Raw genomic sequence first — 25,219 nt, 5'->3', positions numbered from 1 at the left:
GGGACTTGCACTTGTGCTGTTCCTGACGTGAGCACAGACATTCCGTGGACAAAGAGTGGATGGAGAACTAAGTTTGGTCCTCCAAAAAGCCAAAGCAAATGAAAATTCAGTTCTGTTGAGCTGAATTTGTAGAATCCCCCTTCAGCATTCCAGCTGCTCTAACAGCACTGATAATGGTAAATTTATTGGAAACAGCTGAGGCTCGTGGAAGAACTGAAATGTGTGGAAATGCAGCTCAGCATTTAACACCCTGCACTGGCCAGGGCAATCCTGGGCTCTTTACAGGGGTGTCTGGCCCTGGAACATCCACATGGATGAATTTCAGTGAGAATCCTGAGATTTCATTCTGCTTTCTTCATCTCCTTCCCAGTGGAAGCTAAGCATGCCTAATGCTGTAACACGGGGACATAATAAGAGGTTTTAATCCAATTTTCAACTGCTCTGGATGCAAAGGAAATTTGTGAAGCATATCTAAAGTAACAAATGCCTGAGCTGGAGACCATTTTCCATTTTGAAAGTGAAAATTTATTGGGAAGCCCTAAAGAGCCACTTTTCAGGACAAGGAGAGAGTGGGGAAGCCTGAGAATTCAGCCCTGCTTTATCCTCTGCTGAATCCCAGGGCAGATTTCCCTTCTAGGGCTGCTTTATTGCACAAACTGACCCCCTCATTTGGTTCTTCATCTCCCTGATCCATAATCAAAAGTGAGATAATTAAGCACAAAACCTCCAGTGACGAGTCAGTCCAACGTGGCAGGACACAGGGATGTCTCTGGGGCTCCAATAAAGTAAGGAGGGCCCTTTGGGGCACTTTTTTTTGCACCTCAGTCTATCCCTGCATTCTCCTTTTTCACCTCTTCCTCCCTTGCAGAGGAGGAGTTTTGTTCAACAAGGCAGGTGCTGACCCACTTTAAACTGCAGCATTGGCACTGGAGGGAAAGGTGCTTTAATTCCAGCCTCTCCAGGGCTGGCTTCAGGGAGCTGAGCCGGCTCTGATGGGACATCCCCCAGCAGGTTTTGGTTTCTTTACTCGTTTTGGAGTTCACAGGTTGGGGAGGCTCCGTTTGGAACAGGCTCTGCAGGGTTCAGCAGAGGAACTCCCTCCTGGGGACCCACGGGAGAGCATTGCCAGTCCTGGCTGAGCAGCAATCCACGTTACTTAATTACTGACTGGTTCCTCTAATTAGCCCAGCTAATTGGGGGAGGCAGGGTTCCCTGGGTTCAGTGCTGTCTGCAGCACGGATCCTCTGACAGGTGAAGTCACTCTGGGTCCCATTCTCAGGTGTGACACCACAGATTCTGAGGTGTCACAGTCCCTGTCGGGGCCAGAAGTGAAGGAGCTCTTTGGAAAATCCCACAGCTGGATTGGCAGGACTTGGATTCCATTTCCCCACCCTTCAGTTTCATCATCTGCAGGCTGCCAATAATTCAGTGCTTCTCAGGCTCCCAAAGACAAAGAGAATTAATTCCAGTGGATGGTGGCTGAATAAGAGGATGAAGAATGGATCTTGCATTCCCAGCACTCCCAGCTCAGGTGTGACTTTATTTAGATGCAGCCACAAGTTCCCCAGGAGCTGCAGGTGGGGCTGAGAGCTCAGTTCCCAGCCCTGTGCCATCCCTGGCCCTCTGTGCCCCAGGTCCCAGCTGTCCCCCAGGCTGGGGGACTGCCATGCACAGAACTGTCCCCAGCATTTCACTGGCCAGGCTTGCTTTGTCTTCCCTTTGTGCATTAACATTTTAAAGACTGAAAAATGAGCCCCGAAAAAACATCCTCAGTCAGCAACCTGCAATCTATTACAGCAATTAATCAAAGGCACACTTTGTCAGCTTCCCCTTGTTCTCTTATGCTTTATGGCTGCGTTGTTATTTCATCCACACAATAAAAAGGGATTTGTCTTCATTGCTGGGGAAATTCTGCTCAGGACTGAGGGTGGCAGCCCTGGCTGTGCTCCTGATCTCTGGGCCCTGAGAGCAGGACTCGTTTCTGTGCATTCCTTCCTGTGCATTCACTGAGCCCTCCTGGGTGTGTTTTCTGTCCTGCCATGATCACAACACACACCTGTCATTCAGGGGGACACCCCACAGGCACAGCAGGACTGAGGAGGGCTGGGAGGCTGGTCCTGGATGTGGGGCTGAATCCCAGCCCCAGACCAAAGCAGGATGTGCTGCCCTGCTGGAGGGAACCCCTGCAGTCCCTGCCTGTCCTGCTGCAGGTGCCACGGAGCAGGAACAGGAGCCATCCCTCCACCCATGGCTCTGTGGCACGTGGAGCTGGTCACAGCAGCTCCTTCCAGGGCAGGCTGACACCTCTGGCACTTGTGCAGGAACAGGAGGTTTTCCAAGCACAGGCACAGCGAGAGTGGCTTCCTTCAGCTCTCACCAGCAGCCACCCCGCTCCCATGGATGGATTTCACCTCTGCCAGCAGCTCGGCTCCTGTTCTGCAAAACTGCCCAGCAGACAGGGCTTTCAGCAGGTCACTGCTCACTGCCTGAATGACAAAAACCTGACCCGCAGGGCTTTGCAGAATGAGGCTTGCTCTGGATGCCTGCGGGAAGCAGCACAAGAGCACAACAATCACAGTTCTGGACACTCAGGGAGCTCAAAGGCTCAGGCTGCAGCCCCAGCCTTGTTCATCATTGATCTGAGAACGTCAGGGCACTAAAAATGAGAATTCCCCCAATGTGGGAGCTGTAATCACCTCCCACAACATCCAGCCCCTTCAGAGTTTCTGTAAACTTTTCCAATAGCTCATGGATTAGAAAAGCCATGCCCTGAGTTATAACTCCTCTGTATTAAAGTGATCATAATAGATTAGTGATAAATACAAAGTAATTGATTTTTTTTTTACATCTCTTCCCTCCCCCAAACAAGCTTGAACTAATAACAATAATTACATGAAAGTGTTGCCATCGGGAAGTTTGTGCATTTCTGGCAGTGAAATCAATTGTTCCGAGGACGGATTTTATCTGAGGAATTAATCATTGCTTCCTCCAATGACTGCACCACCAACGTTCCCCAGGATGTAGAACATGCAGGGGAGCATCTTCATTAGGAAATGAGGCTGTGCACAGCCACAGAGCCTCGGGAGGGGAAATAGGTGAGGAAAGTTCCCTGGTGGAGCCCAGGGACACCAGCACAGCCAGGCTGAGGCTGCTGGGAGCTGCTGGAAGTGTTTGTGTCCCCACAAAGAAATTATTATCCTGTGCTTCTGGCCATGTCCCTTCCCCAGACGTGTCCCATGGCTCTCCTTCCATCCTGGAGCTTGGAGCAGGTCCCAAGGGACACCCTGAGCATCCCTGCCAGGCACCTGCACCCCCTTCTCCCAGAGCCCAAATCCTTTATTTGTAACTAAGCTAAATTGCACGTTTCCACTTCTAAGTGATACAAATTTGCTTTTGTGTGCATCTGGGGGTGCTGGGTTGGCAAAAAGCTTTCCCACAGCCATTCTTTAATAACCTTATTTAAAGAATCCTTTAGGGACCAAGGAAAACTATGTATTTTAAACATTAAAGTATTATTAGTAGTAAGCAGTAGAAGTGATTGTTCTGGAATAGAAAAACATTTCCTGAAAGAATCTGTGCCAGCCTTAATTACACTCCCATTGTATTTTATCTTCCTGCTCCCCACACTGAGACAAAGGGTGGGTGGAAAATAATTGAAACAAGGTGAAAATGAGTGCTCATTAAATTGCAGACTACACAAGTACTTATTCCATGTGAGAGGGCTGTAAATATGACTTTTAATGAAGTTATGACATGCTTGCCAATAAAAGTCATTTACTTCACAGTATTACAGTTAATTATACACAGCTGGAGCCATTTATTGCCCATCCCTTGTTAACTTTGCCTGGGCTCATTAACCCTTTCACAGCTCTGGGCCTGAAGGAGAAGGCAGAGAGGCTTTTCAGGAGGAATTTCAGGAGGAGGAGTGGGTGCTGCAGAGAACAGAGAGTGCAAAGCTGCAGCTCAGACTGTGCACCCAGATGTGCAAGGTGCAAACCTGGAGGAACCCCTGCAGTTTGTCCTCTGTTCCTCTCACCTGTTCATGGGGCTGGAAAATGGAATTTCCCTGGAGTTGTCTGGTTTGCTGCAGCTCATGGCAGGTCCTTTGTGCAGTTCCCAAGGGCTTTCAGCTCCCCCAATATTTACCACCCTTGTCCTGGAGCGTTTGTGAGTTGGGTTTGTTATGATTTGACCCACTCAAACCCAAAACTTGAGTTATTCTGAACTGGGCAGCACCCACATTTAAAAACCCCGAACTCAAACTGCCCATCCAGCACCTTAAACAACTACAACACAATTTGCTGCAGTTTGATAATGAAGATTAATTACCCTGAGAATTCAGCCTGGCTCTGTTCCTGACCTGCCAACCATCCTGCTGCTCCTCCAAATCCTGTTTATTCCTTCTCCCTTCTCTTATTTTAAACTCCTGCCTGCTCCAGGTGCCTTTTCTGTAAAGAGGAATTGGCCACTGGCTGTGTGAGTTTCTGCAGGGAGCCCTTTCATGGAGACTCCTGCAATTTTCTCCAGGAACACTCCAATAATTGCAGGGACTGGGGACTTGCACTGGGGGGTCTGAGAGGGAGATGCAGGGCAGGACTTGATTGTTAAACTCCAATAATTGCAGGCACTGGGGACTTGCACTTGTGCTGCTCCTGCTGTGAGCACAGACATTCCATGGACAAAGAGCGGATGGAGAGCAAAGTTTGGTTCTCCAGAAAGCCAAAGCCAACGAATCCTATTCAGTTCTGTTGAGCTGAATTTGTAGAATCCCCCTTCAGCATTCCAGCTGCTCTAACAGCACTGATAATGGTAAATTTATTGCACTGGGGGGTCTGAGAGGGAAGTTCAAGGCAGGACGTGGTTGTTAAATAATTTCAGTGGCTGGGGAGTTGCACTGGGGGTCTGAGGAGGAGGTGCAGGGCAGGATTTGTTGAACTCCACACAGAAGAGAGCTGAAGCCACCGGGTGTCCAAAAGCAGCAGTGGGCTGAAGAGGAATCCAGACCTTTGGGGTTTTGTGGTGCTGTTGTTCCTACAGCTGGGACAAGAGAATGCAGGTTGGGAAGGGGGAGAGGGAAAGGGAGGGCACAAGGAACACACAGGGAGGAAAAAAGGAAGGAGAAAAACATGAGATAAAACTTTCAGGGCTTGGGAAGAGCACCTGGTGAGATCAGTGACCTGACCAGGACACCGAGCCTCGCACAGCCCCAATTTAGAGCAGAGAATTAATTATTTTTAATGCAGACAGTGGCTGCCATAGATGCAGGCTGATCCATGGGTTGTGTGGGTGCCAGGCAAGTACTGCTGGGGCATTGCCTTCTCCATGGGGGAAGAATTTTCACTTTAATTCTGCTGTTTGAACTCCTGCACTGGCACCACCAACGCTCTGCTCCACTGCAGAGGGACAGGAAGGACAAAGGGAGCAAAGTCAGGCATCCCTCACCTCAGTTATCAGAGAAAGCACCAGACAGGAGCTGCAATTGCAGCCCCTCTCCTGTTCCAGGCTGAGGAACCACTGGTGAAATATTAATTGGAGAAGGAGCTGAAACTTGTAAAGATAAAAACTCGAGGAATCGTGCTCTAATGGCTGGGGTAGTTAAAAAGCAGAATACAATATCCAGCAAGTAAGGCTTAATCTGTTGGATCTCTGTCCCACTGGAGATTTTTAAGGAGAGATTAGAGGAACACGAGAGGAGTGCCAAGTCTGGCTGATGCTGCCTTTGAACACACGACCTCCAGAGATTCCCTCCAGCTCTGTTTTTCTGTAATTGCGTGTTGTGGAAGGCTCTGAAATTCTGCCTTTATTGAAAGACAAATGTAAAGCTTGAGAGAGTGCCTGAATACAAACCAGCATCTCGCTCCCCGCCGAACCTGGGGAAGTGATTAGGAGCTCTCAGGAGCACAGGCAGGCCTTGCTGGCTCACCACAAACCCTCAGCACTGCTGAAATGCCTTCTTTGCACTCAGAACCAGCTCCCTGTCAGACTGAAGCACGGGCTCCTCAGGAAATGGGGGTTTATGGAATGCTCACCCAGCCCCTGCATGAGGAGAAAAAACAAAAGCCTCAAAAAGCCTCTGCTCTCAGGCACTCAGAATATTCATGGGCTGGACAGACAGGGGAGAAGAGGCAGAGAGAAAATAACTCCCCTGAATTCCAGGAAAATAAAAGCTGGAGCTGGAACAGGACATGGAGATTTTAGCTCTGGTCTCCAGGACAAAGAGGGGTGGCAGATTGAAATCACCAACGTGGCAGAGCATCTCTTCCTCTCCCTCATTTCATTAGGGAGCAGCAGGCTGTGCAGAACAAACCCTTTCCCAAGGAATTCACTCTGAAATGCTCAGTCAGGGCCAGGGAGCATCAGGAGAAGAGAAGCCCCTCTGGAGAGCAGGGGCTGTGTCCAGGCTGGGACCCTGATCCCCACAGTTAATGAAGCAATTACTTCACTAAATAAAGATCTGGGCTTTGATCTGTTTGTCTGGCAGGAGCTCTTGTTTGAGTGGCTCTGTTTCCAGTCCGGCACCTTCCCTCTGTGCAGGATCCTGCTGGGAAGGTGACACAGCTCCTGCTCCCTGCTCTCCTGGGCCTGGCCCTCCCAGCTTTGGGATTTCTGCTCTTCCTGGGGTTTATTTTGCAATGAATTCCCTCAGGCTGATGAATCCTGAGTGCTGGTGGCAGAGGTTAATCCTCCCTCCCCCTGGCAGGTGGGAACTGGGGGAAGTTGAGCATCTCAGTTGCAGCTGAGCAGGAACAAAAGGAAGGGGAGATGAAGATCTGCTTCTATTTTAGTGAGGTTGTGTGGGTGAATGTGGGCAGAGAGGGTACTGAGAGGCAAATACACTCCTGTTAAAAGAAGATTTAATGAGTTTCCTCTTCCAACCAGGTGTGTCATCATCACATCACCAATTCTCTGTGAAGAAAAGCTCCAGATACTCCCCAAAAGGTTATCTACAGTCCCTCTTTGCTTAAAAAATTTACTCTTCACCTATTCTGTGAGCTCTCACCTACTTTAATTTTCATTATTATGGTTATAGTCACAGAATTCTTTGGGGTCACATGAAGAAGGAAGGAGAAATAAGATTTTGTGGTTCCTGACAATTGAATGTGTCTGATTCGTAACTCCTCTGCAGATTGTGTTATTTTAGATGCTGGGTCTGGTCTAATCCTCCTTCAGAGGAACCTGGGGAGGGAATTCAAAGAGGTGTTTTGGAATAAGGGGGAAATATGGATTACCAGGAAAAGGCTGATCCAAATCCCAGGTGAATGTGGGCATCCAGAGGAGCCAGGACCAAAGCAGACCCCAGAGATCGATTTGGGGGTGCTGGGTTTGATTTGGCTGCCAGCAGGGGCTGTGCAGGGAGGGCAGGACTCGCCGAGATCTGCTGGGAAAGGAAAGGCAGAGGGAGAAGCAGGAGAGGCTTATTCCAGTTTGCAGCTCACAGGGGTTTAGCCCCTTCCATTTCAGGACAGTTTTGGTTTTGGAGTGTGGACTCCCCCCTCAGATGCACGGGGAAGGGACTCACAATCCTTGTTTGGACTAAAACATGAAACCTCTCCCCTCCTGCACCAGAAGGGAGTTCATGCCAGCCTGCTCCTGTTCTTGCTCAGAGAGCAGCAGCCTTCTTTATTCTTTATTCTTTATTCTTTATTCTGCCTCACCTTTATCACTTCAGCCAGACCCTGCAGTGAGTGATCAGAGCAATCCTGACTCAGAGGGCCCCAGAGTGAAGCTGGAGCACGCCCCAGCTCTGCTGCTTTCCCAGGGAATGCTCAGCTGAGGCTTGCAGCAGCTGTGAGAAGAGATTCCTGTTTACAGCAGCAGGAATAACCTGCTCCTGTTTAATGGCACCTGTTCCACCCCACTCTGGGAGTCTGGCACAGCCAGGGACTATCAATTACTGCCCCAGCAGCTCACCACCTGCAGCCTCTCTGTGACCCACAAATCCCCTGACATCCTTTGCCATGGCTCTTTTAATCTCTTCCCTTTCTTCCCTCTCTCCCTTTCTGCCCCTCTCTGCTCTGAAGAACCCGGCAGTTCCAGCAGGAGAAGGGGGAAGGAGCAGCAGGAAGCAGAAATAATCAGGTTTTGTGGGGAAAGCTGGAGGGGAGCCTGGGAGAATTCAGACTGGGGACCGACCCCGAGTTCTGCTCCTCTCAGTGTTTGGCAGAGGGGTGGCAGTGACACTGAACTCCTTCAGGAGAGCAGCAGGATCCCAGATTGCTCTCCAGGGATCTCAGTGCTCTGAATCACCTGCAGGATGTGGAGCCACCTCAGCTTTTGGGGTAACTGGATGTGAACATGGGCAGGGGGACCTTGTGAGGTCCTTTTGCAGGGTCCCAGGAATTCTCACAGTGACAAAGGGACAGTAAGAACTCGTTCAGTGCCTTTGGGTTTCACCAGCAGGCTGGTCTTGGGGATCAGCTGATCCCAGATTCTCTCCAGGGATCTCAGTGCTCTGAATCACCTCCAGGACGCGGAGCCACCTCACCTTTTGGGATAACTGGATGTGAACATGGGCAGGGGGACCTTACAAAGTCCATTTGCAGCACTCGTTCAGTGCCTTTGGGTTTCACCAGCAGGCTGGTCTTGGGGATCAGCTGATCCCAGATTCTCTCCAGGGATCTCAGTGCTCTGAATCACCTCCAGGACGCAGAGCCACCTCACCTTTTGGGATAACTGGATGTGAACATGGGCAGGGGGACCTTACAAGGTCCCTTTGCAGGGTCCCAGGAATTCCCACAGTGACACAGGGACAGTGAGAACTCACTCAGAGCCTTTGGATTTCACAGCCTCTCACCGAATTCTCCTGGCAGAGGAATCACTTAACTGATTTCTGTAATAATAATTTCCCCTCACGCCTCCTCGTTGGCTCACTGGACACTCTGACCAGAGCACAGAGATCTGCTGATGGTTTTTCTTATTTCATTACTCATTTTGCTTTTTGCTCGGTTACATTTATTTGATTTAGACAATAACATCTCTGTCAAGTGCAGTTTAATTGGTATCTAAGGCCTAGTCTGCATTTACATTTTACTGGAATAATAATGGTGCTAAGGGGGAGGATATTTTTTAGAAAAGACTTATGCTGCTCTGAACTCCTTGGTGGCTGCAATGAGGTTGGAATAAAAGTGATTTACTCTGGTTTGCTTCTTCCCCTACTCCGTGGTAATAGCAATCTAATTATAAAGTATGTTTATGCTGACACAATCATATCCACAATCGGGGTTTATTCTTTCATTCTTCTTTTGTCTTAATGTAAATTCTGCCGGAGGAAAATGCCACATGCACACACAGACACCGCCAGCAGGATCATCAGAGTCCCCAGAACCCATTTGGGTGAATTCATCAGCAGATAATTCTGTCCCCGGGGCTTTAATCTCCAGGAGATCGGTTTGTGGGGACCGTAACTGCTCCATTTGCATTACAGCAGTAATAAAAGACTCCCAGAGCGCTGAAAAAAACATTTATGGGACTTCCTTTTAGGAAATAGGATCAGCAGCAGTGAGGCACTAAACTGCTTTTACTTACAGTGGGCACCAGATTCCTTTAACCCTTAAAGCTCTGCACGCAGCAGATCAATAAAACTCGAGGAGAGAACCCCAGAGTTTCTGGCAAACAATTCCCCTGTGGAACAGGCAAACAGCACAGCAGGGGCTGGGCTGCTGGGACTGACAGAAAGGTAAAATGTACCTAATTCCTGGGGGGAAAAAACAATTACTGCTGTTGAAAGGAGAAATAAAATGGCCCTTGTGGGAGGATCAGCTGGGGAATTCACAATTAGGGGCAAGAGGGAACAATTGCATTAATTGGTGCTTAGTCTTGTCTTGATGGAGAGCCAGGAGTGCACTTTGCCAGGGTTTGGTGTGGTTTGGCTGTGCTGCAGTGTTGGTTTTAGTGCTTTGTTTGGTTTGGCTTTGATAAATTGTATTTTCTGCTTTGTTTGTTTTGGGTGATTTGTTTGGTTTTAGTGCTTTGGTTTTGGTGTTTGGTTTGGTTTGGCTTTAGTGTTTGGTTTGTTTTCAGTGCTCTGTTTGCTTTTGGTGTATGGTTTGGTTTGGGTGTTTTGTTTGTTTTTAGTGCTTTGTTTTTGGTGTTTGGTTTGATTTTGGTGTTTGGTTTTGGTGTTTGGTTTGTTTTCAGTGCTTTGTTCGGCTTTGGTGTTTGGTTTTGGTGTTTGGTTTTGGTGTTTGGTGTTTGGTTTGTTTTTAGTGCTTTGTTTGGTTTGGCTTTGGTGTTTGGTTTGTTTTTAGTGCTTTGTTTGGTTTGGCTTTGGTGTTTGGTTTGTTTTTAGTGCTTTGTTTGGTTTGGCTTTGGTGTTTGGTTTGTTTTTAGTGCTTTGTTTGGTTTGGCTTTGGTGTTTGTTTTTAGTGCTTTGTTTGCTTTCGGTGTATGGTTTGGTTTGGGTGTTTGATTTGTTTTTAGTGATTTGTTTTTTGGTGTTTGGTTTGATTTTGGTGCTGGGTTTGGTTTTGGTGCTTGGTTTGGTTTTGGTGTTTGGTTTGTTTGTAATGCTTTGTTTGGCTTTGGTGCTTGGTTTGGTTTTGGGGTTTGGTTTGTTTGTAATGCTTTGTTTGGCTTTGGTGTTTGGTTTGGTTTTGGGGTTTGAATTCACAATTAGGGGCAAGAGGGAACAATTGCATTAATTGGTGCTTAGTCTTGTCTTGATGGAGAGCCAGGAGTGCACTTTGCCAGGGTTTGGTGTGGTTTGGCTGTGCTGCAGTGTTGGTTTTAGTGCTTTGTTTGGTTTGGCTTTGATAAATTGTATTTTCTGCTTTGTTTGTTTTGGGTGATTTGTTTGGTTTTAGTGCTTTGGTTTTGGTGTTTGGTTTGGTTTTAGTGCTTTGTTTGGTTTGGCTTTGGTGTTTGTTTTTAGTGCTTTGTTTGCTTTCGGTGTATGGTTTGGTTTGGGTGTTTGATTTGTTTTTAGTGATTTGTTTTTTGGTGTTTGGTTTGATTTTGGTGCTGGGTTTGGTTTTGGTGCTTGGTTTGGTTTTGGTGTTTGGTTTGTTTGTAATGCTTTGTTTGGCTTTGGTGCTTGGTTTGGTTTTGGGGTTTGGTTTGTTTGTAATGCTTTGTTTGGCTTTGGTGTTTGGTTTGGTTTTGGGGTTTGGTTTGTTTTTAGTGCTTTGTTTGCTTTTGGTGTATGGTTTGGGTGTTTGGTTTGTTTTTAGTGCTTTTCTTTTGCTTTGGTGTTTGTCTGATTTGGTTTTGGGGTTTGGTTTGTTTTTAGTGCTTTGTTCGGCTTTGGTGTTTGTTTGGTTTGTTTTTGGTGTTTGGTTTGTTTTTAGTGCTTTGTTTGCTCTTGGTGATGGTTTCCGGTGTTTGTTTTAACTGCTCCTGCAGGCTGTGCCCATCTGTGAGGTTGGATGCGACCCTGAGCATTCAGATAATCCTATTTTTGTTTGCTTTAATCTGATTAAATTCCTCAGTACGAGTCGAGATTAAAACCCATGACCAACAAATGCTTGAATAAAGATAAAATGCAAATGCTGTTTTCTGCACCTCGGAGTCAGAGGTTTATAACAATTCCCAATTAACCTGCAGCCGGGTATTAGGGCTGAAGAATTTGAGCTGCAGGGATGAAGAGCTGGGGTGACTTTTCATCCCCCAGAATAAAGCCAAAATAAAAGGATTACAGCACAAATTGCTCGAGTTGCCCTTAGGCCATACAGCAGGAGGTAATTCTGGGATCACAACAGCAGCATCCTCCGGGAGGCTGCCCCGCAGGAGGGGCTGGGGATGAGGAATCCTCCTGCTGCTGAGGGTGGGAGTGATGGACCGAGGGGAGGCCAGGGCCAAATAATGACAGGAAATGGCAAAAAATGACATTTCCCAGGAAATGCTGCAGTGAGAACCATGCCGGGGGTGCCTTGGTGGTCACCGGGCTGGCCCTGCCAGGGCTGAGGGCTCTGGGATGCAGAGCAGGGGCTGCTCTGGGAGGAGGATGAAGCTTCCAAGCAGGATTTTAATTTGGTTTCAGAGTGAAGTTGCTTTGACCGCTGTGAAAAATGCGTATTTTATGATTGGCTTTTCGCAAATATTAAAATGAATATTAGATGTGTTATGTTAGAAAGTTACGCTGTGTTAATTTTCTTAACTTGTGTGTTAAATATAGTTTTAGGTTATAACATAATGTTAAAATAGAAACTATGATATGTAAGATACTTTTTTTTTAAAGAAAGGATTCACACCGAGATAGCAGCCACAGGACACCTAAATCTTTCAGAGAAAAATAATTTATTGCCCCATTATCAGAAGAAATGAACTTCTTCCCGCCTCACTCAGCCCTGAAGACACCGTCAGGATTCAGAGGAAGAAGTTGGCACTGACCAGACAGAATCCTTTGTTTGAATGGAATTTATGCATCATGCATGAGGTGTATGAATATGCAACAGGCTGTTGATTTTAAGGGTTAATTCTCTGCTAACGTGGGTCCTTTTTCGGGCTTATTTTGCCCAGAAAAGGTACCCGGACTGTCCCAAACTCTTTGTTTTTATTGTCTCGTATTGTCCTTATCTCAATTGTTCAAATTTTATTACTCCAATTATATTACTATTTTTATAACCTTTTTATTACTATTAAACTTTTAAACATTTTAAAAACAAGTGAAAGCCACTGTCCCTTTGTTAAATCCTTGTTACTGATGACGTTTGTGAGCTGCTCCCCCAGGACTGGGTGTGCAGGGCACAAAAAATGAACTCTGTGTATTCTGGGCTTTTTGAGGTGGCGAAATGGTCACTGCTCTGTTCAGGGGAACACAGGCAGGAATGGCAAATTTCTCTCAGCACTCAAACAATCCTGTGCGTTTCTGGAAAGTTCCCCTTTTCAGCCACTCCAAACAGATTGTCCGAGATCTGAAGGGGCCTCACGCTCCCGGGCCTGACTTTGGGCACTGTGCAAACACGGGGAGCTGCAGTTTCAAACACCACGCTCCCGCTCTGATCTCTGAAAACACGCTCTGAACGAGCCAGCACGGGCTTTCAGTGCAAAAGGAATTTTCCAGCAGTGGGGAAGTCCATCATTTGCAGGCTCCTGCTGCTCCCCTTGGCCTGTAATGACCCGGGGCTCTCAGAATGTCATAACTCCAGCGGGGAGTGAAGTTACAGCCGTAACACCGCGTGCGAAGGCATCAAACATTCATGACCATATCTGAGGCTTTCTAGTCCATAAACCTTCTCTGAACTCAAGTAATGGAGTTATCAAAAAGACAGAGCAGCTGTTCATGGGGCCTGTGTGACATTCACGGGCTCCACCGGAATGTTCCGGGCTCTGCAGTACCTTGGGATAATCAGGGCTGTTGTATAAAATATGAGCCAGACCTCAACTTCTGGCTTTTTCCAATTTTCCCCACAATTTCAAGGATAAGCACGTTATTTGCTGCAAACTTTTTTTTTTTTTTCCTTATTTGTGATCCTTCTGGAATAGGTGGAAATTTTTAACCTCGTTTCTTTGCTGTTTTACTTGCAAACCAAAACAAGCCTGTTCCTATGCTCCCTCTCATTTCCAGACTCCTTCTGAGGAATTCCTGTGCCTGTGCTAAGATTTAGTCAGTCCCTCGTGGGAGCTGCATGAAAAGGGAACGTTCCAAGGCCTGGAGCAGTGTGTGGGGATCTGCTCGCTGTCTTAGGGAATAAAATTTGTGGAGTCACTGCCACCCTGGCCCCAGCGGAATGCTTTTCACAGGTAAATTTTTTCAATTGTAAATTAGCTCCTACTTCCATGGTTTTTTCTGTCCCTTAAGAGGACAGTTTGTCACCCCTGGTAAGTGGGATCTCTGCAGTCAGGACACATGGACAGCGCTGGCTTTGGTGTGCTCAGCAGCAGGCCAGTGAAGGTGCTGGGACTGGTGACCCTGGCACTGTCCTGGTGTCCCTGGCCCTGTTCTGGTGTCCCTGGAGGTGTCCTGGTGATGCTGGCACTGTCCTGGTGGCCCTGGTAGTGTCCTGGTGTGGCATTGTCCTGGTGGCCCTGGTGCTGGACTGGTGTGGCACTGTTCTGGTGTCCCTGGCCCTGTCTTGGTGACCCTGGTGATGTCCTGGTTACTCGGGTGCTGTCCTGGTGATCCTGGCCCTGTCCTGGTGTCCCTGGTGCTGTCCTGATCATCCTGGTGATCCTGGCTCTGTGCTGGTGCCCCTGGTACTGTCCTGGTGCCCCTGACACTGTCCTGGTGATTCTGGCCCTGTCCTGGCGCCCCTGGGACTGTCCTGGTGACCCTGACACTGTCCTGGTGATCCTGGCCCTGTCCTGGTGCCCCTGGGACTGTCCTGGTGATGCTGGTACTGTCCTGGTGCCCCTGACACTGTCCTGGTGATCCTGGCCCTGTCCTGGTGACTTTGCCCTGTCCTGGTGATCCTGGCCCTGTCCTGGTGACTTTGCCCTGTCCTGGTGACCCTGGTGCTGTCCTGGTGCCCCTGCTGCAGTCCTGGTGTTCCTGGCACTGTCCTGGTGCCCCTGGTGGTGTCCTGCTGCCCCTGGCCCTGTCTTGGTGCTCCTGGCCCTGTCCTGGTGCCGTCCTGGTGTCCCTGGCACTGTCCTGGTGTCTCTGACCCTGTCGTGGTGCCCCTGGCACTGCCCTGCACATCCTGGTGCCCCTTCAGCAGTGCTGTAGCTGCAGCAGGACATTCCCTGGCTGAAGGCAGCAGCAGGGGCTGCCAGGCTGTGCAGAGCTCCCCGTGGGCTGTGCCCAGCTGCCGTGGGCACTCCTGAGCTGCAGCTGGCACTGCCCTGCATGCCCAGCAGCAGGGCCTCACGTGTGCCATACGGGTAGGAGGACCCGAGAGCCTTCTGCTGGACAGCTCTGCCCCCAAACCTCGTTTCCTTGCCAGGGAAATCTGCTCCTGTGTCCCTGCAGAGCAGCCCTGACACCCAAAGGCTGCTGCCTGAGCCTCACAGTGAATATCTCACCTGTGCCTGCCTGAGCTTTGGAGCTTCACCTGTGCAGACTGAGCAGGTGAATAATTCATGGAAAACACCCCTGCACTGTCAGCCTTGCCCTGTGGCACCTGCCTGCATCTGTGGATGCTGCTCCTGCTCCGCAGGGCTGGGATAAAAGAACTTCCCCTGAATTGGTTCTGCTGGATTTCAGGAGAAGGCAGAAGTAGCTGTTACTCACGGAAATATGCAAAACTTTGCTGGTAACAAACTGGGAAAAAAAAAAAAGGCTAATTAGTGTAATTACTGTCATTATAATTCTAATTTAACGGCATAGACTTGTATTGCAGCAACATCAGAGCTGTCACATTTGCAAACTGCATAATTACATGTATTAAGTGCTGTCTCTGTTGCACCCAATGTATGAAATGGGCTGTTACCTTGGAGTGCTCCAAAAAAGAAGTCAAGATGTCACTAAAGGGCTGACTTCTCCTTGATTTTTCTGATTACCAGTGAAGGGTGAAACAAAAAGCTTGTCTAAATAAATGTCTTTTCAAAGTTTCCTTGATAAAATTCATAAATAGATGGGGAGCTGGAAATGCTGAATGAAATAATTCCAGGCTTGTCACAGAACTCCAAGACCTGGCAGTGCTGCCACAGCAGAGCAGCCACCAGCATGGAAATGTGATTTTGTTGTGTATTTCACACACAGCTCTTGGCTGAGTGCAGTTTGGGCCAGGTGAGAAGTTAAAAATGGCCAGAAAGTTCTCCTGGAACTGGCTGCACACTGGGAGATTGGTTTGTTCCTCGGGCAGCATTAAATTCTTCCCATTCAGTGTTTGAAAATTGGGTTTGTGCTTGTCCCTGGCAGGGATGCTGACACTTCCTCTGCTTGCCCAGTGCTCCCAGTGGGATTCCCTGCCCTGGCTGGGAACTGCCACAACCTCAGAGCAAAACCTGAACCCAAGGCTTCAGCTGTCGTGAGGAGGAGCAGGAAACCCAAACAGGAGCGGAGTTTTGACGTGACCCAGCTGAAATTTCGAGCCTGACTCTTTGAACTGGGTTTTATCCCCTCAGACCATGACATGTTGCACACCCTCCTGAGCCCCCAGCCCTCCTCCAGCAGGCTGGGGAAGAGCATCCTGTGAGACTTCCTTCGTTGGTATGGATTTATGCTTCTGGAGCACTCTTGACGGTTTGTTTTCTCCCCCTTTCTACATAAAAAATGAGTTGCTTTTGTAGCACTCAGCATTGTGTTATGAATATTAATCCAGAGGGTTTATTTTTGTTATTCTAAATCTGCCTGTATCCTTTGTAAGGAGAAAAATGGGACATAATTAATCTCTCTGTTAATCTTGATATTTGCATGGAACAAGTGAAACAAGCTCTTCAAACCACTTGGTTGACTCTTAAGAAGAATTTACACTGCAGTTCAGAGGGAAACTCGAGGGCTTCTTTATTTATTTATTTCCATCATCTTAGATTCAATACACACAGTGGGAGGCAAATCTTGCCAATTCCCACTGAGTTTTATCTGGTTCAGTGCAGCAGGGGGAGGATGAATCCACAAGTTCCCAAAGTAGGAAAGGCTCAGTCCAGAATCCAGAAATGCCCAAACTGGGAAAGGCTCAGTCCAGAATCCAGGGGTTCCAAAGTGGAAGGGCTCAACCCAGAATCTAGGATTGCCCAAACTGGGAAGGGCTCAGCCCAAAATCCAGGAGTCCCATACTGGGAAAGGCTCAGTCCAGAATCCAGAAATGCCCAAAGTGGGGAGGGCTAATAGCCCAAAATCCAGGAGTCCCATACTGGGAAAGGCCAGCCCAGAATCCAGGAGTCCCATACTGGGAAAGGCTCAGTCCAGAATCCAGAAGTTCCCAAACTGGGAAGGGCTCAGCCCACAGCCCTGGGCACAGCTCGGGCTGCAGGGACAGGGTCTCTCTCCAGGCTGGCTCCTGGGGCTGGTGTCTGGGGAGCTGCTGCAGGATCAGACCCAGGGCTGACCTGGCTGCTCCTGGAAATGGTGTTCCCTGTGCCATTCCCTGCCTCGGGGAGGTGTGGGTTGCAGGGTGAACCCCACAAACCCCGAGCAGCAGGGCCTGGCAGCAGCAGGGCTGGTTCAGGGACAGTTGATTCCAGAGCCAACCCCTTGTGTGAGAATTTCAGATCCAAACTCTGGTGCCTCCCTGCGCTGGGGGTGTGAGGCAGAAGGAAAGCAGAGTTTTATTCTCCCTCTCACCAGCCAGGTGTGAATGAACACCTGCAGCATCTCCCTTAAAAGTTCATTTCTTCACAGCATCCCTGCCAAATTGCTGAGGCGTTTCTGCTGCTTTTGCCAAATATCCCTTAACTGGGCAGGGAATGGCAGCAGCCTGGATGGCTCTGGGGTTTATTTACTGAGGAACTTGGGTTCCTCTGCTTGCCAAAATGACTTTTAGGGGTGTGTGAATGCAGAGCACCCCTGTCACTCGCTGTAAAATGCTTTTGGGGTATTGCTCTGTGTAACTTCCCATCCCTAAGAGCGCTTTTAATGTGGTTTAAATCCTTTCAACAACTTCTCTGTAGAGTGAAGAACATGGAAAATAATAACATATAGTGGACCCCTTGCCTGGGAATGCTGCTTCTCCCAGGTCTCTGAAGTGTAATTGAGTTAATAACTGGTTAACTGCTTGCTAATGTATAATTTTCTCATTTAGGCAAGTAAGTTGTAATTAACACACATGGCCTACAGATACATGCAGGGGTGGGAGGGGAGGGCAGGGAGGATGTGTCTCATTTTCCTCCCTCTTTTTCCAAGTATGGATAGATTAAAATGTCTTGTTCTGTGGGAATTACATTTTAATGAACTCTAATATGCACAGATCCCGTAAACGAAGGGTTTTTATCAGTTCCTTTAATTACAAGGACCAGCTTGAAGCAAAAGGGCTTGAGAAGCTTTGTGTTTAGGGGGGAAAAGGAGTGAGGGGAATCTCCATGACAAAGGACCTGTCTTTCCACTCGAGATGCAGGATCCACTCTCAATAATTCACTGTGGGGAGCTCTCCAAATCCCCCGGTGCTGTTGGAGACCCCATTCTTTCCTTCTTTTCCCCCAAATCCCCCCCGGGGCTGGCTGATCTCAGCCCTGGCGGGTGCAGATCCCTTTTCCCTCTGTTTCCTGGCGGGCAGGATCCCCAATTCCCAGGTGCTGCTGCTCCTGGCACTGTCACAGGTGTGGAGTGACACATCCTGGGAGCCTCTCCGAGCAGCAATCCCTGCCTGTAATGTCACCCTCTGGCAGCAGGTGTCCCTTCAAGCTCGCCAATACTCTGCATTTAGAGTTGTGTTTTTGTATTTACGTGAGGGAAATCGCAGAGTTGATCCCGAATGAATGCCCCAGATTTTATCTTCATTTTTTAATGCGTAAGTCTGAGGAGTTGATCGGGGGTTTTGTTAATGATATTCTGTAAAAATATATTTTTTAAAAAACCCCAAAACAGCTGTTGATGCCCCACAAATCTGAAATAACGGTCTGAAAGCACTCGTGTGTTTTTTTTGGGAGGGTGGATGAAGAGATTCCTGCTTGTTCTGGAGGAAAGTCTGAGCAGAGTCAGGGTGTGATCGTTACAAAAATCCCCCATGTGTGTCCATGTTCCCACAACAAGGATTCCAGGCCTCAGGGCCTTGATGCCATTTGTTCTCACCAGCACAAATGATTCTCATTTTGGAAAAATGGCAGTGGGAAAGGGAACCTTTGGAAAGGGAACCTGGGTTTTTCTGTGCAAAATGTGGGCTGGGGATTTTTGGTGCCTCTAAACAACCCCGACTCTGGGTCGGGGGAGCTGCAGGTTTCCTTCAGGCTGGATCTAGGCAGGTTAAAGTTTGGTGCTGAAGGAACAAAGGGATTGTCCTGGCCAGGTTCTGCAGAGCAGATCAGTCCTGCCCTGATCTCCAGCTGGAGCCCGCCAGGGCAGCATCTGGGCTGGATGTTCCTTCTCCAGCATGGATCACTGCAAAGTTCCCCATCCTCACTGCAATGGTCACTTCAGTGTTCCCCCTCCTCACTGCAATGGTCACTTCAGTGTTCCCCACCCTCACTGCAGTGTTCCCCATCCTCACATCGATGTTCCCACCCTCACTGCAATGTTCCTCATCCTCACTGCAATGTTCCTCATCCTCACTGCAATGTTCCACCCCTCACTGCAAAGTTCCCCATCCTCACTGCAATGTTCCACCCCTCACTGCAAAGTTCCCCATCCTAACGCAATGTTCTCCATCCTCACTGCAATGTTCTCCATCCTCACTGCAGTGTTCCCCATCCTCATATCAGTATTCGTAAAATGCTTTTGGGGTATTGCTCTGTGTAACTTCCCATCCCTAAGAGCGCTTTTAATGTGGTTTAAATCCTTTCAACAACTTCTCTGTAGAGTGAAGAACATGGAAAATAATAACATATAGTGGACCCCTTGCCTGGGAATGCTGCTTCTCCCAGGTCTCTGAAGTGTAATTGAGTTAATAACTGGTTAACTGCTTGCTAATGTATAATTTTCTCATTTAGGCAAGTAAGTTGTAATTAACACACATGGCCTACAGATACATGCAGGGGTGGGAGGGGAGGGCAGGGAGGATGTGTCTCATTTTCCTCCCTCTTTTTCCAAGTATGGATAGATTAAAATGTCTTGTTCTGTGGGAATTACATTTTAATGAACTCTAATATGCACAGATCCCGTAAACGAAGGGTTTTTATCAGTTCCTTTAATTACAAGGACCAGCTTGAAGCAAAAGGGCTTGAGAAGCTTTGTGTTTAGGGGGGAAAAGGAGTGAGGGGAATCTCCATGACAAAGGACCTGTCTTTCCACTCGAGATGCAGGATCCACTCTCAATAATTCACTGTGGGGAGCTCTCCAAATCCCCCGGTGCTGTTGGAGACCCCATTCTTTCCTTCTTTTCCCCCAAATCCCCCCCGGGGCTGGCTGATCTCAGCCCTGGCGGGTGCAGATCCCTTTTCCCTCTGTTTCCTGGCGGGCAGGATCCCCAATTCCCAGGTGCTGCTGCTCCTGGCACTGTCACAGGTGTGGAGTGACACATCCTGGGAGCCTCTCCGAGCAGCAATCCCTGCCTGTAATGTCACCCTCTGGCAGCAGGTGTCCCTTCAAGCTCGCCAATACTCTGCATTTAGAGTTGTGTTTTTGTATTTACGTGAGGGAAATCGCAGAGTTGATCCCGAATGAATGTCCCAGATTTTATCTTCATTTTTTTAATGCTGAAGTCTGAGGAGTTGATCGGGGGTTTTGTTAATGATATTCTGTAAAAATATATTTTTTAAAAAACCCCAAAACAGCTGTTGATGCCCCACAAATCTGAAATAACGGTCTGAAAGCACTCGTGTGTTTTTTTTGGGAGGGTGGATGAAGAGATTCCTGCTTGTTCTGGAGGAAAGTCTGAGCAGAGTCAAGGTGTGAGCGTTACAAAAATCCCCCGTGTGTGTCCATGTTCCCACAACAAGGATTCCAGGTCTCAGGGCCTCGATGCCATTTGTTCTCACCAGCACAAATGATTCTCATTTTGGAAAAATGGAAGTGGGAAAGGGAACCTTTGGAAAGGGAACCTGGGTTTTTCTGTGCAAAATGTGGGCTGGGGATTTTTGGTGCCTCTAAACAACCCCGACTCTGGGTCGGGGGAGCTGCAGGTTTCCTTCAGGCTGGATCTAGGCAGGTTAAAGTTTGGTGCTGAAGGAACAAAGGGATTGTCCTGGCCAGGTTCTGCAGAGCAGATCAGTCCTGCCCTGATCTCCAGCTGGAGTCCTCCAGGGCAGCATCTGGGCTGGATGTTCCTTCTCCAGCATGGATCACTGCAATGTTCCCCATCCTCACTGCAATGGTCACTGCAATGTTCCCCATCCTCACTGCAATGTTCCAATCCTCACTGCAATGTTCCTCATCCTCACTGCAATGTTCCACCCCTCACTGCAAAGTTCCCCATCCTAACGCAATGTTCTCCATCCTCAATGCAATGTTTTCCATCCTCATGTTCCCCACTCCTCACTGCAATGTTCTCCATCCTCACTGCAGTGTTCCCCATCCTCATATCAGTATTCCCCACCGCTCACTGCCATGTTCCACCCCTCACTGCAATGTTCTCCACCCTCACATCCATGTTCTCTATCCTCACTGCAATGTTCTCCACCCTCACATCCATGTTCTCTATCCTCACTGCAATGTTCTCCATCCCTCACTGCAATGGTCACTGCAGTGTTCCACCCCTCACTGTAGTATTCTCCATCCTCACATCAATGTTCTCCGTCCTCATGTCAATGTTCTTCACCCTCACATGGATGTTCTCTACCCTCACATGGATGTTCTCTACCCTCACATGGATGTTCTCCACCCTCACATGGATGTTCTCTATCCTCACTGCCATGTTCTCCATCCTCATGTCAATGTTCTCCATCCTCACATGGATGTTCTCCATCCTCATGTCAATGTTCTCCATCCTCACATGGATGTTCTCCATCCTCATGTCAATGTTCTCCATCCTCACATGGATGTTCACCACCCCTCACACCTGCTGGAGCCCCTGCCACCCCGGGGGCTGTTGATGAGCTCGTTCCTAATTAAGTGCAGATGGTTTCCAGCGCTCAGCAACACCAATAACAGACACCCACGGCGGGTGGGGAGAGGCCACGAATGCCTCAGACTCTCCTGGGCCGTGCTCTGCCTTCCTGAGCCTCCCCTTCTGCAGCTCCTCCTGTGGCAGCCCTGCAGCCGTTTCCCAGAGCTCTCCTCTCCCTGGCAGGGATGGCAGTGCCACCCTGGGCTCCCGGAGCTGTAAGCAAGTGCCTGGTTGCCAGGGTGACGGGCATTTGATGATAGTCAGGTGAATAAATAAATACGCTGGGAAATGAAACCTCCTGGGTTTGCCAGTCCCCTGGGCACTGCTGCTCTGAGCTGCCCTGGGGGAGGCTGGCACCCTCCTCTGGACAGACGGACACAGGAATCTCAAACCACCCTGGCTGTCCCTCTGCTCTGGACAGACGGACACAGGAATCTCAAACCACCCTGGCAGTCCCTCTGCTCTGGACAGACAGACACAGGAACCTCAGACCACCCTGGCTGTCCCTCTGGACAGACAGACACAGGAACCTCAGACCACCCTGGCAATCCCTCTGCTCTGGACAGATGAACACAAGAATCTCAGACCACCCTGGCTGTCCCTCTGCCCCTCTGGACAGATGGACACAGGAACCTCAAATTCACCCTGGCTGTCCCTCTGCTCTGGACAGACAGACACAGGAACCTCAGACCCCCCTGTCTGTCCCTCTTCTCTGGACAGACAGACACAGAAATCAGCCCTGAGCAGAATTCCCCCCTGGAGTTCCACACTTTGCCATGGCAGCCCCAGAGCAGGCAGCAGCCAGGTCTGTGCCAGCCCCGAGGGATCTGGGGAGAGAATGCAGAAATCCCTGTGGAAATGGGATCAAATTGTCCTGATGGCTTTGTCAGAGGGGTCTGAGTCCTGGAACTGGTCGGACCCTGCTGCCTGCCCATCCCTGGCTGCTGCAGGTCAAACCCCCCCTCTGGCACTCCAGCAGTTCCCAGTTGTTCTCCTTCCTGCAGTGCAATGTCTTCCTGTTAATCTCTTACTGCAACTGGGACTGAAAACCAACAGGATTTGAGCCCAGAGTCAGCTCAGGAGCACCTCAGGGATGAGAATCCTTTGTGTTTGTTCTGTTGGGGCCCATGGGAAGCGAGATCAGGGCTCTCTTTGGTTCCTTTGCCTGGCTCGGGGTGCTCCATTTCTGCTCTGCTGAAATTTTTGTGTTTGTGCTCCCCGGAGTCCCACCCTGACCCGTCCATATGATGCTGTCAGCAGCAGACTCCTGATGAATCCCTGCCCAGGCTCTGCTGCTTCCCTCGGAGCCAGGAGCTGCTGGAAACTTCTCCCGTGTTTGCAGCATCCTGCACAGAAAGCAAACCCCAAAAACATACGAGGAGCTGCTGCCCTCGCAGACAGCCCGAGCCCGCTGCTGTCACCAGAGCAGTCTGGGCATCTCCTCAGCTTGCATGAACAGTTGGTGTTTGCATTCCTAATTCCTTATTTTAGCTTCAATCTTGACTGCCAGAGACCGCAGAAAATAGAGCAAGGGGTTATCTGAAATAATTTGTTAGGAGGTTTGTTTTTTTCTCTTTTTTTTTTTTTTTGAGGTTAATTAACTGCAAAGTTGACTTTTTAAAAAAATGACCCAATAAAAACCCAACCACAGAAAGGAAAAGTCACGTTAACTTACTGCTACTCAAACTCCAGATCTCCCACAGCATTCGTGGCATGGAAAAAACACCCAGAACTTCGAATTGTGCTGCAAAAAAAACCAAAAAAACCAACAGATTATGTCTCTTCTCTGCCTTGTTGAGGGATGGAGAGGAAAAGACAAGGACAGGCTGCACAAACCCAAGTTTTTGTGGCAAAGGGGGCGTTTGCCAGGGCATGTGCAGAGTGCATGGTGTGAGGTGAGGTTGTGCAACTCACAAAGCACTTCTGGCAGCTGCTTTACACATTCCAGCCCCCTCCCACCTCCGGGTATTTCTCAGTTTGCTGCTTCCTTGCTGTGTCAAAAATAATTGGAATTTCCTGCTTGATTGTGTGAGCAAGTTCTTGAATGGTTTCTGTGAAAATTCAACAAGAAAACAGATTAAACTGAGGAGAGGGAAGAGCACGGGAGCTAAAAAACCCCAAATAAATTACCAGAATCATTGCCACAGGTGTTTGTACTGGGAAGGAAAACATCTGAGCAGAATTCCTTCAGAAATAACCAGGCAGGAGCAGGTCCTCTGGCTCTGCTGAGTGTTTGGCAGCTGCAGCTCGGGAGCTCTGGGATCTCTCAGTGGGGTCAGTCAGCAGGGGTGCAACGAGGGGGTTCAGGCTCTGCACAGCCAAGGGCTCCCAGATCCCCAGAATTACCTGGGCAGGGGAAAAGGAGGAAAAATGAAGGCAGAAATGATAAAGGGAGTGTCCATCAGGCATTGCTGATGGCAGCATCAACACAAAGCCACCCCCAGCTGGACCGAGAGCCCAGGATCCCCTCCAGAACGGCATCAGGCAGGGCCCTTCCACTCACCCCTCACTTGAAATGGCTCCAGCAGCCCTGGAAGTGTTGATGAATTCAGGTTTCCTCGCTGCCCAGTCGTGTTGCTGGCTCAGAATTCCCATTTAATTAACCCCTGACCCGAGGCAGGAATCAATAGCCTGGCTGCCCTGGCTGGTGGGGATCTGCAGCTGGTGGGGATCTGCAGCTGGAGGGGATGTGCAGCTGATGTGCAGCCCATGGGGATCTGCATCTGCCCTGTTGATGGGGATGTGCAGCCCACGGGGAGCTGCAGCTGGTGGGGATGTGCAGCCCATGGGGATGCGCAGCTGGTGGGGATATGCAGCCTGTGGGGATCTGCAGCTCATGAGCATCTGCAGCTCATGGGGATCTGCATCTGCGCTGTTCATGGGGATGTGCAGCTCATGGGGATCTGCAGTTCATGAGGATCTGCAGCTGGTGGGGATGCGCAGCTGATGTGCAGCCCATGGGGATCTGCAGCTGCCCTGTTCATAGGGATCTGCAGCTGATAGGGATCTGCAGCTCATGGAGATCTGCAGCTGCCCTGTTGATGGGGATCTGCAGCTGACAGGGATCTGCAGATCATGGGGATCTGCAGCTCATAGGGATCTGCAGCCGGGCTCTCCTGCTGCAAACTGGGAGTGAAGGTGCCTGCAGGGGAGCAGCAAACTGCCTGTGAGCTGCAAGGATGGATTCCTCGCGTGGGAAATCCATTCCTTGGGGACACAGGGAGAAGCAACCTGAGGATGTTTGTGCTCTGGAGCCTCAGAAACATCCTTGGAGTAGCCTGGTGGAGCAGAGCAAGTTGGAATTCTGTGCGTTTGTAGGTGGAAATCCTGCCTTGTGTCATTTCTCCTTTGCTGCTGTCATCCTGCTATAGGGCTGGGATGTGGTTTTGGTGCTCCTGGGTGTGCAAATCTCAGTCTGTTCCTGCTAAAAGAGGCACCAGGGGCTCCTGGAGACTGCACAGCAAGAATTTATTTCTATTTTCCCTGGGGCTGGGCAGAAGTGCTGCTCCCTGACCTGACACCAGCAGAGCAGGGGTTGGCACTGCCACAGACAGAACCGATTTTTCACTTCTCATTTTCTCAGTCTGTTAATTCCTATTCAGAATTAATGACATGAAGAGCAAAAGAACGGGGTTCCTGTGTTTTTTAAGCTTCAAGAAGAATTTCTACATAGTTCTGAAACTCCCCCCTCTTTGTTGATTTGGTGTCAGAGGTTTTGTTTTTTTCCCCAATTATTTTGCTGAAGACAAACCAAAAAAAATCCC

Source organism: Pyrgilauda ruficollis, unplaced genomic scaffold (assembly GCF_017590135.1).
Source record: "Pyrgilauda ruficollis isolate IOZ18807 unplaced genomic scaffold, ASM1759013v1 scaffold113, whole genome shotgun sequence".
NCBI classification, from domain to species: Eukaryota; Metazoa; Chordata; class Aves; order Passeriformes; family Passeridae; genus Pyrgilauda; species Pyrgilauda ruficollis.
Note: the sequence above shows the minus strand (reverse complement) of the source record.